We start from the raw sequence: 13,728 nt of genomic DNA on the forward strand, positions 1-13,728 counted from the left end.
GACTTAAGCCATCTTTTTCCTCTTGTCACTTTGCTAACAGATCTTGCCTATATTTGTCAAGGTCATCTTCCTTACTCTCTATGATAGCCCACCATCCCAGAACTTTCCTCCCTTCTCTCAGCCTCTCTGCTGCTGCCCCAACATGGCATGTCCCTCAGGCCAGCTTTCCCACAACCCCATCAGTCCAGATCAGTTCCAGAAACAGACACCATAAGAAATACTAGAACTCTGTTGATAAAGGTTATAACAGCACAGTCTTGAAAGCCTGATGAAGTTCCTCTTTCCCACTTCATATACACAAGAGAATCCAGACTAAGTTGATGTTTTTCTGATGGCTGTCACATACTTTCTTCAAGGCTATCTTTATACCCTTGATCCTCCAGCACCTTCACTTCCCTCTCTCTTCTATGTCCCCTTACCTGTTATCACCTGTGCTTCTGCTTGTCCCTCCCCAGAACACTTCTGCCTGGAATAAATAAGTTTTGGTCAATGCCCAGGATAAAATAGCCCTATTTGTTCCATGGATGGACTTTGCACATGTGTTTTGATTTGGGCAGGAACCCCCAAAACCAGCTTGTTTGTGCATGGACTGTTTTGCATATTGATGTTATGGACATTGATGAAGGGGAGGGGGGCCTTCTCCAGGGGGAAAAATGCATGCACAGTTCTGATTCTCTCTGCCTCCCTATCAAGAGATCCAGAAAGGAACTGCCTTGGCCTTCTGAGCTTTTCTGGTAGGAATTGCTGGTACTTTCTCTGGTTAGCAGGATTCTGTATTGTAGAGCAGAACAATAAACACTAGAGCTAAAGCTTCTGATCTCAGCGTGGTTCTTCGCTCTATCTCCCGACAATTGCAATAAAAAGAACTTAAGTATTGTGGGATGAGTGTGTGTGTGTGTGTGTGAACCCTTGATAGAGATCTCTTGATAGGGAGGCAAAGAGAATCAGAACTGCACGTGTGTTTTTCCCCCTGGAGAGGACCCCCCACCCCTTCATCAGCGATGTCCGTAACATCAGTATGTTAATTAATTAATTATTTAATGACACTGTGTGTGAAATAATTAAATAGTATTTCCGCTGTCCATAATCAATTGGTCCTCTGATGAAATGGCATGAAGCATAATCCCTTTCCCTGTCCCTGATGTCTAAGATACCCTATTAACAGGAAAAAAGAAAAAAGAAACTAGTAAGATCCAATTCAAGGTGCTGGTTAACACCTTTAAAGCCCTACATGGCTTGGGGCCTGGTTATTTGAAGGACCACCTTTCCCCAGTTACATCCACCCGCAGGGCTGCAACTAGTGGGGCGCAACCGGGGCATGTGCCCCGGGCACTGCGCTGGGGGAGAACCAAACTGAGCACTGGGGGGGGGCACCAAAATGGGTGTGGAATCCATGTTTGCCCCGGGAGACACAGACCCTAGTTGAGGGCCTGTCCACCCAGCCCACCAGAGTGGGGAAGCAGGGTGTGTTGCGGGTCCCTTCAGTCAGGGAAGTACATCTAGTGGGGCTGAGGAAAAGGGCCTTCCCCGTGGTGGCTCCCTCCCTTTGGACCGTCATTCCCTCAGAGATAAGATTGGCCCCCTCCTTGCTCCCTTTCCGGAAGACCCTTAAGATGTGGTTTTGCCAGTGGCCTGGGGACCCCCAGCCAATCAAGTGGCTGGTGTGAATGGATTTGCTGCCGCCTTGGGAGGTTGGTGGGTTTTTTTATTGTGGATTTTAATTTTGTAAGCTGCCCGGAGTCACCGTCTGTGAGTTGGGCAGCCATATAAATTAAACAAACAAACAAATAAAAGAGAGGATAGAACTTCAACGGGAAAACTCATTAGCAGTTTGTGAAGGTAGCTGTGAGTGTATTGATTTCTCTCCCAAATCAACTTAGAAGAAATGAAGCCATTTCTGGCCTAGTTTTGCCACACGGTACATGCAGAAAAAAAGTAGTATTTAACCTACTACAGCAAACTTCTTGATCAAGGTACCTCTGTTGTTTTAAGGAAGACAAGGGAGCATTTTTGTGATCACAGATATTTGAAGGTCACTCTAAGGCATATTAAAAATTCTGTAGCTTCCTCTGGTTTATTGATCAGCTATTGGCTTTTAGACAAAAAATTGACCGAAGCGTGAGTCGTATATTGGGTACCCATGCAGAGTTGTATTGCGGGATATATAAATAACAGCATTATCTTTTTGGAAAGTGTTCTCAGATTTATTTAGGACAGTCTCTGGTCTGGAAGCAGCATCATGTTGCCAGCCCTGGCCCCCTTTGGATGTGTGTGCGATGTCAAAGGGCAAGCCTTGTATATCACAACAGCACAATGCTGCTTTTGTCAAACTGATGCTCTTGGTTCCTTGCATAGATTCCATTGCACCACCACATCGATTAAGCAGACTCATACAGTGCCATATACTTTACACTTCAGGATACCTTCACATTGATTATTTAAAGCAGTGTCACTCAACCTTGGCAACTTTAAGATGTCTGGACTTCAACTCCCAGAATTCCCCAGCCAGCTGGCTGGGGAATTCTGGGAGTTGAAGTCCAGACATCTTAAAGATGCCAAGGTTGAGCAACACTGATTTAAAGCACTTTATCTTGCTTTTCTGCCCAAAAAGATTCCTGGTGGGGCTTTTGAAAACTAGCAATTAAGGAAATCGTGCCATCAAGTTTATACTGCTTGGCCATTTCTCCTTGGAAAGAAAAAAATACCACACCTATAAAAATAGTTTAATATGAAGCAGGATAAGCGTGTCATTTTCTGTTTGTTATACACCAAGTTTTTCTGTTTGACCCCCCTGTTTGTCTCAAGGGTTACATGGTTCCTAAGAGAGCTATAACCAAAGTGCTTCTCGTTGATGTATTCCATGCATTGAATGGACATACCTCATGAGTTAATTGCCCTTTAGAATAGGTTTGGAATCTTGCTGTTGATATAAAGTCAATATTGGCCCAGCTTTTGTTGGTGAGATTGTGTGGACTGTGGTGCTTTCAAGATATTTCCTTCAAGTGTGATGAACAACTGAAAGTTCACACTTCCCTCAGCAGATAACGGCCAGTCAAGAAGTGACTCCAGAGTGAATTGCTGATACCTCATAGTTGAGTCTTAGATCAAGCTTTGTGGTCAGAGTCCGTGAAGGCCTGCCACAACCAAATGTAGGACCTTAAATATGCAAAGAATCAGGTGGTCTGCTGACTTTCATTTCCTGTCTACAAACCGATAGTTATGGCCCCAAATGTGGGCTATCTTAACACACTGAGACGTCTCATAGGGAGAGAGATTAATAGATTATTTTTTAAAGTGGCTTTATATAAGTAAAGCCCAATTTACTTGACTTTGTTTAAGGTTACAGCACCAGACTGCATAAAAGAAGATACAGTGCAGTGTATTATAAAAATACAACGAAATAGAAAACTTTAGCAAGGAAATGCCCATAAAATAAATCTTCTGACAAGTTGGGCTGCTATTTCCTTTTGTGAAAAAACAGATGCACGGCATGATTTGCTTAATGACCACATGGTTTGGCTAATGTCCATGGTGATTCGCTTAATGACCGCTGCAAAAAAGGTCGTAAAATCAGATTGGATTCGATAATGATCACTTTGCTTAGCAACCGAAATTCTGGTCCCAAGTGTGGTTGTTAAGCAAAGACTACCTGTAATGCAAATTCTGCATAAATATAATAAACTTTAGGGTGATTGCGTTATTATCAGTGTGGGAGGAATAGAAAACTAATTTTGGACTTGACATTTGCCTATCCTCTGTCCTGTTAGCAGGACGAAAAAAAAATCTCCCCCAAAAGATGGTGCTTCCTTTCTGCAAGGGCTGAAATAATTTCCAGCTGTTTTTACAGCTTGGTGACCGTGGAGCTCCGACTTCAACTGACCGTTCAGGGATAAGGAGGCCACATTTTCATTTCAAAGCAAGCAGCTTTGGTCTGAAACTTGCTAGTTAAATATTTAAACAAAGTCTCAACCCATGAAGAGGCTGGGCAGCCGGTTTGAACAGGGGCCTGGAGAGGGGGGCAACAGCCATCTCCTGGGAGAGGGATTTTGATGGCTGAAAGACCTGACAATAACCAATGCACTCTGCTTTTCTTTCAAATGTGATTGAAGTTGCTGGCAAGAATGGGCTTCCCAGCCGCTCGCCACCTTGGAATTCCCTGTGTTGGGCATTCAGCTTGAGAATGTGGTTTGAATGACAGAGTGTCAAAAGCCTCAGATGTTCCCAGCATGTTAGCTAGAGCAGTGTTTCCCAACCTCAGCAACTTTCAGCTGCGTGGACTTCAACTCCCAGAATTCCCCACGTTGGGGAATTCTGGGAGTTGAAGTCCACGCAGCTGAAAGTTGCTGAGGTTGAGAAACACTGGGCTAGAGGATGACCAGCTTCAGGAAGGTGCCAGTAGACTCTTTTTAGAAAATACTTTTGATTGATTGATTGATTGATTGATTGATTGATTGGCTAGATTTCTCTCCCACTTTGTACAGGAGCTCCAGGCAATGTGCTTAGTGTGTTTTTTTCAGTGGTGTCAGGAATTCATAGTAGCGCCTTTTCCGACTCAGTAATGTCATTCCAAGGCATAAGCTAGAAAGCAACATGCATTTCTCTACTCATTGTATTTTATATTTCATATGAGAGCCAGCCTATTGTAGTGGTAAGGGGTTGGCCTGGCACTGGGGGGGACCCGGGTTCAAGTCTCCACGGCCTTGCTCAGTCCAACCTACTTCACAGGGTAGTTGTACTGGGGAACAAGGAGGAGGCAGTACATTCAGTGTTTTGAGCTCCTGTATGGAAGATGGGGTATAAATCTAATAAATAAATCATTGCTATAAATATACAGCATAGTCTCCAAAGTGGTTTGGGAGCAGTTGGCCTACCTATTCTATTTAAATAAATGGAGACTATGTTTGAGCAGTAAAATGCTATCACGCTGATTGCTTCTAGCCATCTTTTACAGCAGTATTTCTCAACCTTGGCAACTTTAAGATAGGTGGACTTCAACTCCCAGAATTCCCCAGCCAGCGCTGGCTGGGGAATTCTGAGAGTTGAAGTCCACCTATCTTAAAGTTGCCAAGGTTGAGAAACACTACTTTACAGAGATGGGAAATAAATGAATTTGAAGATAAACAATTTTCCCTGAGGAATCTAGCAGATTAATCTAGCAGAGGGTCTAAGAAGCCATAACACCCTGCCCAGAAAACTACCTTTCAACTCCCGACATTTATTAATTGTTCTACAGTGGGAATTTTTTTTGGGTGGTGGTGGAAGAGATTGAAAGATGGGGAGGTATTACAATGGAACATTTCAAGTCATACTTAGCTATAGAGTCAAGCATATCACATTGTGCAGTGTGGCTCATTATATGTCAGAATATATATTAGGGTTTTTCAAAGTTTTTCACGCTGCGGTTAGTTTAAAACAACAGTTATTATTAGTATTATTATTATTATTAAAATTTTACTACCACCCATCTCCCCCAAAAGGGAGATATATCCCAGAATTGTCCCACTCAAGAGGCAAAGCTCTGGTGAAAGAAAATTGGCTGCATTGGAGCATTTTTTTTCTCTCTCAGTCTCTCACAGAATCCCAACAAGTTCTCGTGGTTCTGCAAAACACAGACTGAAAAACCCTTAATCACCTCAGGAGAGCAAACTCCAGCACTGTGTTGTGTGATTTTTTTTGAAAGAAAGGGGGAGATAAAAGTAAAACAACACTGCTGGTTATATTCTTCAGATTTGTAATTTTACATGAGGTATCCACTGTAAAATTATTTGAGCTGTGTTGTGCTGGCAAGAGGATCTCTGCTTCAGCAATGTTAGGTATATTCTTTAACTCAAATGCTATATATAAGAACTGCTTCATCCCATCCCTCCATCAGATCTTGTATAATGAAAGCTTAGGTAAAGGTAAAGGTTTCCCTTGACATTAAGTCCAGTCGTGTCCGACTCTAGGGGGCGGTGCTCATCTCCGTTTCAAAGCCGAAGAGCCGGCGTTTGTCCATAGACACTTCCATGGTCATGTGGCCGGCATGACTAAACGGAACACCATTACCTGCCCGCCGAAGCGGTACCTATTAATCTACTCACATTGGCATGTTTTCGAACTGCTAGGTTGGCAGGAGCTGGGACTAGCAATGGGAGCTCACCCTGTCACACGGATTTGAACCGCCGACCTTCCGATCAGCAAGCAATTATTTGCATATGGCCTACTCAACACACTCCAGGCAGCTTACAACAGTACAACAGAAAGATCCATCAAATCTCAACAGGTTAAAATGTTCAACAGTCAGGAAGCTGGATATCTGAAGACTTCTCATCCCCTTGCATCGGAATGTGACCATTCAACATCTGAAGCTATGTTAATTTTCCATATTCCCCTGAAGGAATGGGAGAGATTTGGCTTTTTCATAACAAGCAGAAACAGGACTAGTTTAACTATGGTCCACCAGCGAGAAGGCATCTTAGCTAGCATAACTATCCAAATGCCTGTGGCTACCAGAGTTAGCTCAGTTATGACTGTTGAACATTTTAACCTGTTGAGATTTGATGGATCTTTCTGTTGTACTGTTGTAAGCTGCCTGGAGTGTGTTGAGTAGGCCATGTGCAAATAATTTATTTATTTTATTTATTTAATGTTTATCCCGCCTTTATTATATTTATAAATAACTCAAGGTGGCAAACACACCTAATACTCCTTCCTCTAGCCCGTTGCCTTAACCACTAGACCAAACTGGCTTTCTTAATAATTAATAATTATTATCATGAGTACTTATGGTGAGCAAGAGGGGGCCTCTATCCAGGGGGGAAAACGCATGCGTAGTACTGAGGAATTAAGCAGCCATTCAAAGAGACACAGACCAGACCCGCCTTAACCTTTGGGGTTTATCTGTCTGGGTTTTTCCCACGCTTCTTCAGTTTGTTAGGATTTTCTGTCTAATGTAGCTGTAATAAAACACTAGAGACCTATTCCTCGTCTCAGCATGATTCCTGGCTGTTAGGACAAATAACCTCTTAATAATTGCAACAAACACACACACAGGCAAACAATCTGTTTCCGGCAACAGTTGGTTTCTTCTTCTTCTTATTTGTTGTAATTGTTGTTTTTGCCACGTTAACAGGTTGTAACCCCACCCAGGGTCTTTTGAGTTGGGCAAACTCTAAAAAGTGTAAAAGTAATGTACACAAATAAATAAATAAATACGCAGATGGAGCTCAGTTAGCATTTTGGTTTGGAAACACTGAATTAGCAGGTGATTAGAATCATCCTATGGGAGATCATAGTTGGGCTGCTGCTTTATGGATGTCTTTGTTGGTACGGTGAGGTCTAGGAAGTGTGTGTGTGCCTTTGAGTCAGCTTTTGACTCCTGGCAATTGCCTGGAGTAGTCTTGGCAAGGTTTTTTGGAAGTGGTTTTCTCTTTCCTCCTTCCTAGGGCTGAGAAAGAGTGACTGGCCCAAAGTCATCCAGATGGCTTCATGCCTAAGGTTTGACTAGAACTCACGTTCTCCTGGTTTCTAGCCTGGTGCCTTCACCACTTCACCAAACTGGCTCCCCTGGGATACGCATCCCTGCTATTTACTAGAAGTGGTAATAGGAGTAGCCTCCTAGCTTGACTTGCATCTTTGGTAGCTTCCATCAACATAATTCTAACCTTACTGGTCGTTAGGTCAACTGCTGATGAGATCTACCTTGCTGCTATTTTGTTGACCAGTGGCATATCAATCCCATCAATTAAAAATAAATAAATAAAGCAAAGACAATGCAAAAAACCCGACTGTGCCTGATTATGCTGTGAATGGTCATAATATAACCAGTGAAGCTGCCAATTGTTGCTTTATTTCAGTGTTTTTCAAACTTGGCAATTTTAAGATGAATGGACTTCAGCTCCCAGAGTTCCCCAGCCAGCATGCTTTACACACTGCTTTACACACTCTTCTTTAGTCGTGCCATTTCTTAACATCCTCATTCCCTGCTGAAGAGTTAAATTGGTAAAATTAAGATAATGACGATGATGATGATGACCCGTTTCTGCAGCAGTTTTTAATGGGCAGAGTGCTTGCCAGCTCTTGCCTCATTTACCCTCAGAACAGCCCTCAAAACAGGCTGCTATTCTTCCATTGAACAAGCCCGTCTTTGATTTATGCCCTTTCCTGTTGCCTGCCATCTTTCTTGACCACGTTGAAAGGACCAGAAGCAGGCAGTTTCATTGGAATCTTGAGCCAAGGAGAATGGAGAGAGAAAGAGGAAGGAAAACCCTGATGGGACAGGCCACCCAGCTAGAACAATTTATATAATTGACTGCCTCATGTAGCAAACAGTCGTGATGGGTGAAATTTACAGTTTTTTGGCACCGAAGTTTATAATGCCGCCTTGGACATGAAGGGAGTTTGCATTTAATTATCTCTGGGTGGTGATGGTGGGGCAGAATTGTAATTATTCCGGCTTAGCTATAATTATTTTGGTATCATCCATAAAAACAGGGTTTTGATTTTTATTTATTGCATTTGTATACTGACAATTTGTGAAAGGACTCCCAAGGAATAACAACAGTGTCCAACTAGAACATCCCTCTTGGCTAGAAGAGAGTAAGTTCACTCCTTCTGTGTGACAGCCCTTCAGATATTTGAAGACTGCTCTGATATCTCTCCTCAGCTGTCCTTTTTGTAGATGGAACAGACCTAGATACTTCAATCATTTCTCAGGGCTGTTTCCAGGCCCTTCACCGTTTTGGTAGCCCTCCTCTGAACTTGCTCCAATTTATTCTTGTCCTTTTTGAATGTGGTGCCCCAAACTGGGGATAGAATACCAAAAGGGTCCTGACCAGAGCAGCATAGTATAGAACAACTACCTTTTGCTCTAATTCTTAAATTAATCTACAATATCTTCCTTCTTCCCAAATACCTCCTTAAGTCTTCAGTGCCCCAAACAGTATTTGGCTTCTCATGTCTATGACAAATATCCCACGTTTCTATTTCTTATCAGTATCTACCTCTCCTCACCTACATGAAGATTTCTAGGTAATTATATCCCAGCAAGAGCAAAAGAAGGAGAGGGTTCAAATTCTCTTTTATGACATAGAGTTTAGACAGGACAGTAGTGCTATGCAAAGGCACATTGTAGAGGGCATTAGGCTCCTTAGGAAATTGGTTCTTAAGGGTGCTTGTTTTAAAACACACATCATGTTTCTCACCTTTATGGTTATGAAGATACACGGGAGACTCTGTTGGCAATGCCTGATTAAATGCAATTTTTTGTCCTCTCTGTCCTGCGTCATATTCTTGCTGTCCATCCTGATGAATAGAGTTGTACAAAATAGTAAAGATAATTGAATGCATTATACAAAAAAGTAAAATTATATAAAGCATTTGCATAATGTGTCCAAGAAAAGAGTGCTAAAAAGGAAATCGTAAGTGTGATAAGAATGTTGAGGAATGATAAAACTGCAAGTGTAGATGATGTTGAAATATAGATGTGACTTTTTAATGAAATGGCTGTGTTGCTTGCCTAATGTGCATGGGAATCCTATATCTGTGCCTGATAATTGGAAGAATGTGGTTCCCTTTTAGAAATGGAAAAGTACCAAGAATGAATGCAAAAATTGCAGAGGGATTAGATTCTTGAGTGTGTCTGCAAAGATGTTTGACAGCTACCTGATTGAAAGGATATGAGAGGTGATAGTGAGCAAAGTTGGGGGAGTGCACTGCGGTTCCCAACAGGCAGGTGTACAGTCCAGATTTTTGCTTTTCAGCAAGTCATTGAGAAATGTATAAATGCAAGAAATCAGGTTTATTGTACATCTATAGGCTTAGGGAAAGTGTATGATAAAGTGAATAGGCCCGGCTATGAAACATTTGCACAAATATGGAGTTGAAGGCTTGCTGAGTGAGAAAGAGCAAGATATGATGAAGTAAAACATGAAAGAATAAAGGAATATGTTCATAGAAGAGGTGTGTTGTTGGGGATTTGGTTGCACATGTACATTTGGACACAGATGATGCGGGACTGTTGGCTGAGGACTCAAATTATTTGCACTGACTCTTAGATAATTTGCATGATGGAACTGAAGTGAAGGTATCAAAGATCATGGTGGGTTGTGTTTTGCTGGGAAAATGTAGTGTGTGATTGCAAGTTATGTCTAAAGGGTGAAAAACTGGAGCAAGTTAATTAATGTGATGGGACGCTTACAAAAATGGGGAAATGGAGACATTTTAAGATGTGAAATGCTTATAGATGGAAAAGTTTGAATTAAAATAGAGTTGAATAGCGTTGCCTTTTCTTCACTACTTGTTACCACTTTCCCATTTTCACAGCTAGTATACTGATTGCTTTCTTTTCCTTTTCTTTTGAACATATAGAAAGAAGCTCTTCTTGCTATTCTTAGTATTCTTTGCTAACCTCAACTCATTCTCAGCTTTTGTTTTCTTGACACCAGCTCTGCTGTTCAAGGCTACCAGTCTGTACTCTTCTTTTGTGACCTCGCCTTTCCCCCCATTTCCTGTGTGTCTTCTTTGTTTGTTTGCTTTTTAGATACTCACTAACCATTTTTGGGCAGTCACCTCATTGTCTTCCACACTGGCATTGTTTGCAACTGTGTTTTTCATAGCTCCGTCTTTAGAAACTCCCATCCACCTTAAGCTCTTTTTCCTGATAGCTTCTTGTACCATTGGATTTTATTTATTCCTGCTCTGAGTTTATTAAAATTTACCTTTTTTGAAGTCCAAGATATACTGTATGTATGATATATGACTATGCTCAGTTTTAGTTTCTCTTAAAATCAAGAAGTCCAGTATTATATGGTCACTTTTCTTAATGTTCCTGCTACTTCCACTTCTTCAACTAAGTATCCTCTAATGACTTGTATTAACTGACCTCTTGTTCCATCTTCTACCCACTGAAGGAGAACACTGTCATTGAGGCAAATTAGGGATTTCCTGAAAGGAACATCCTGGCAGAGTTTGTCACCCAATGGATGTTGAGGTGGTTGAAGTGTCTTACAGCTATGATTTCATGTGTCTGAAGAATTTGCAGTGTGTCTTTTGAAGGTATCATCCACAACTTTTCCTTGGTTAAGTACGTGATAGTAGATACCACCAGCAATATTGCTTTTATTGTCCTTCCATTTATTTTAACCCTCTAGCATTGCCATGTTTATTTTATTTGGATTTCCGAATTTTATCATATGGTGCAGCTTGATCGACATAGACCTGGTTCTTCCCCCAGGTACTTGGCCAAAATAGTATAAGAGTCCCCTATGTTTTGTCCTTGGCATGATGTGTTTCATTATTTTATTGCCTTTTTTTATATCATGATTTTTTAAAAGTTTTGTTATCTACCCAGGTCATTTGTCAACCACATGAATAAACAAATAATTGAATGAATGAATGAATGAATGAATGAATAAAACCATCTAATTACTATATTCCATTCATGGGAATCATCTCACCAAGCTTCCATTATGTAGCTTAAATTATATTTGCTTACTAAGAGTTTATTTCCAATACTGATAAATCCCCATCCTTTCTCGTCAGCTGAAGTGTGGCTATTTGCTACCCGGTCCTTTTGATTTTTTTTGTTCAAGGACAGCTACAAGCTTTGCAAAAGTACCACAAGCACTGCAGGTCACACCTGCTGACTTTTGTCTGTTCATCTTCCCTTTGGCCAAAAACATGCCTCAAGTAGCTGGACGTTATTTGTAATTTCTATAAATAGATTACAGTGCAAATGGCAGCATATCCAAACTAGACAGTTTCATAAGCAATTGCTGATTTTCTTTAAAAAAGACAAATAGCTGAATGTCTTGGCTTAAATAAAGTATACTGCCTATTCTCGGTGGCTAACCAAAATGTACTTAATTAAAAGCAGTTTATTCACATGCAATTTATTATCATATACAGTTTGCCTGGAAAACATAGTACTTGGTAACTTTTTTTCCTGCAATTTATGTAGAGGAAACAAATTCAGTGTCCATTTTCAGTTGGATCTATCCGCTCTGTTAAAAGGAAAAATAATGGCCAGGACTCTGGCTGTCGTTGGAGAAGCACACTTTCAAATAAGAGGTCCTACTTTCAGTTTCTAAAACTTTTGTTAAAGAAGTTCATGTTTAGGTGTTGGGAAGACTTGGGCTGGTGATTGTATCTAGCTGGACTAATGGTCTAACTCAGTATTAGATGGGGTATTTTCTGCTCTCATCAGCTCACCAGTCAACATGCAAATTGCTTGTGGACTGATTTGATTGATGATGTGTGATCACGTTAGGGTTTACTCTTAGTGTCCAAATAGAACGGGGTTTCCCAAGCAGGGTTCGGTGGCACCCTAGGGTTCTGCAAGAGGTCACTAGGGGTTCCCTGGGAGATCACGATTTATTTAAAAAATTATTTCAAATTTGGGCAACTTCACATTAAAGAGGTAAGTCTCATTCTTTATTTTTAGTTTAAGAACACTGCTAATGTATCTATACAGGCCTACTGTCATGAGTAAGGGTGGCGAGCAGGGGGCTCCCATCCAGACTGTCAAGCGCATGCGTAGCACTGAGGAATTAGGTAGCCATTCAAAGAGACACAGATTTATATGGCTGGGGTTTATATGGCTGGGTTTTTCCCACGTTTCTTCAGTTTGTTAGGATTCCTGTTATGTACAAGCAATAAAACATTAGAGACCAGTTCCTTGTCTCAGCGTGTTTCCTGGCAGTTAGGACATCAGTCCTAACAAACTCCTACTCCCATCGAAAGAGGGAGGAACAAGAAATTAAGGAGAGACATTTGGAAATGTCTTCAGAAAACCAAGAAATGCTGCTCGCCATCCTTACTCATGACACCTATCCATGAAACAAATATAATAATTTTGTAACTTCTGGCCTATATTGGAGCCTGAATGTGCAGGGGTTCTCCAAGGCCTGGAAAATATTTCAAGGGTTCCTCCAGGCTCAAAAGGTTGAGAAAGGCTGAAACAGATTATCTCCAGGATGATCTGTCCCCAACTTGGACCTTCATGTCTTCCAATAGTGCTCCTATCACCACTCTAATCAAGTGTGGGCTGATTGGAGAATCACAGTTGATTAGAGGGCCTTGGACTGGTGATGGAGAAGCAGAGGAATAGTGGTTAGAGCAATCACTTAATTTATTTGTATGTCAGCATCACATATCAGTTAGTTCATTTAGCTTTCAGCTAATTAAAGTGTACATGTTTCCATCTGAGATACCATTTTTTAATACTGTAGTTTAAAAAATGCATATGGGTTTAAGACAGGCCTGGATGGTGTTTAGCCTGTGTATATTATAGGTAGTCCTTGCTTACCGACCACAATTGGGACCATCAACTCCTTGGCTAAGTGCTGTGGTTGTAAAGTGAGATGTCATGTGTCCATGCCCAACTTATGATGTCAATTCTGGCTGCAGTTGTTAAGCAGATCACCTGTGGTCATTAAGTGCGATGTCACGTGACCACGATCGGCGACTTCCTGCTGGCTTCTCCACTGACTGTTTTTCGGAAGCTGGCTGTGAAGGTCACAAATGGCAATTGCGGGACCATGGGCTGATGCGACCATCATAAATGCACACTAGTAGCCAAGTGCCTAAATTTCACTCATGCTGCGACAGCTGTAACTTTGAGGACTGGTTGTAAGTTTCAGTGCCGTCATAACTTTGAATGGTTATTGAGTGAGTTGTCGTGAAGCGAGGACTACCTGTATTTACAATTTGCTGGTTGTCTGGGAGTGAAGAAAAAACAGGTTAACAGGC

General features: G+C 41.4%; 1 protein-coding gene across 1 annotated transcript in view; it reads left to right on the plus strand.

Moving 5' to 3' along the window:
• LAMA5 (laminin subunit alpha 5) overlaps window positions 1-13,728 on the plus strand; it is a 225,010-nt gene that overhangs the window by 16,534 nt on the left and 194,748 nt on the right. The window lies entirely within an intron of this gene.

Source organism: Candoia aspera, chromosome 3 (assembly GCF_035149785.1).
Source record: "Candoia aspera isolate rCanAsp1 chromosome 3, rCanAsp1.hap2, whole genome shotgun sequence".
NCBI lineage: Eukaryota > Metazoa > Chordata > Lepidosauria > Squamata > Boidae > Candoia > Candoia aspera.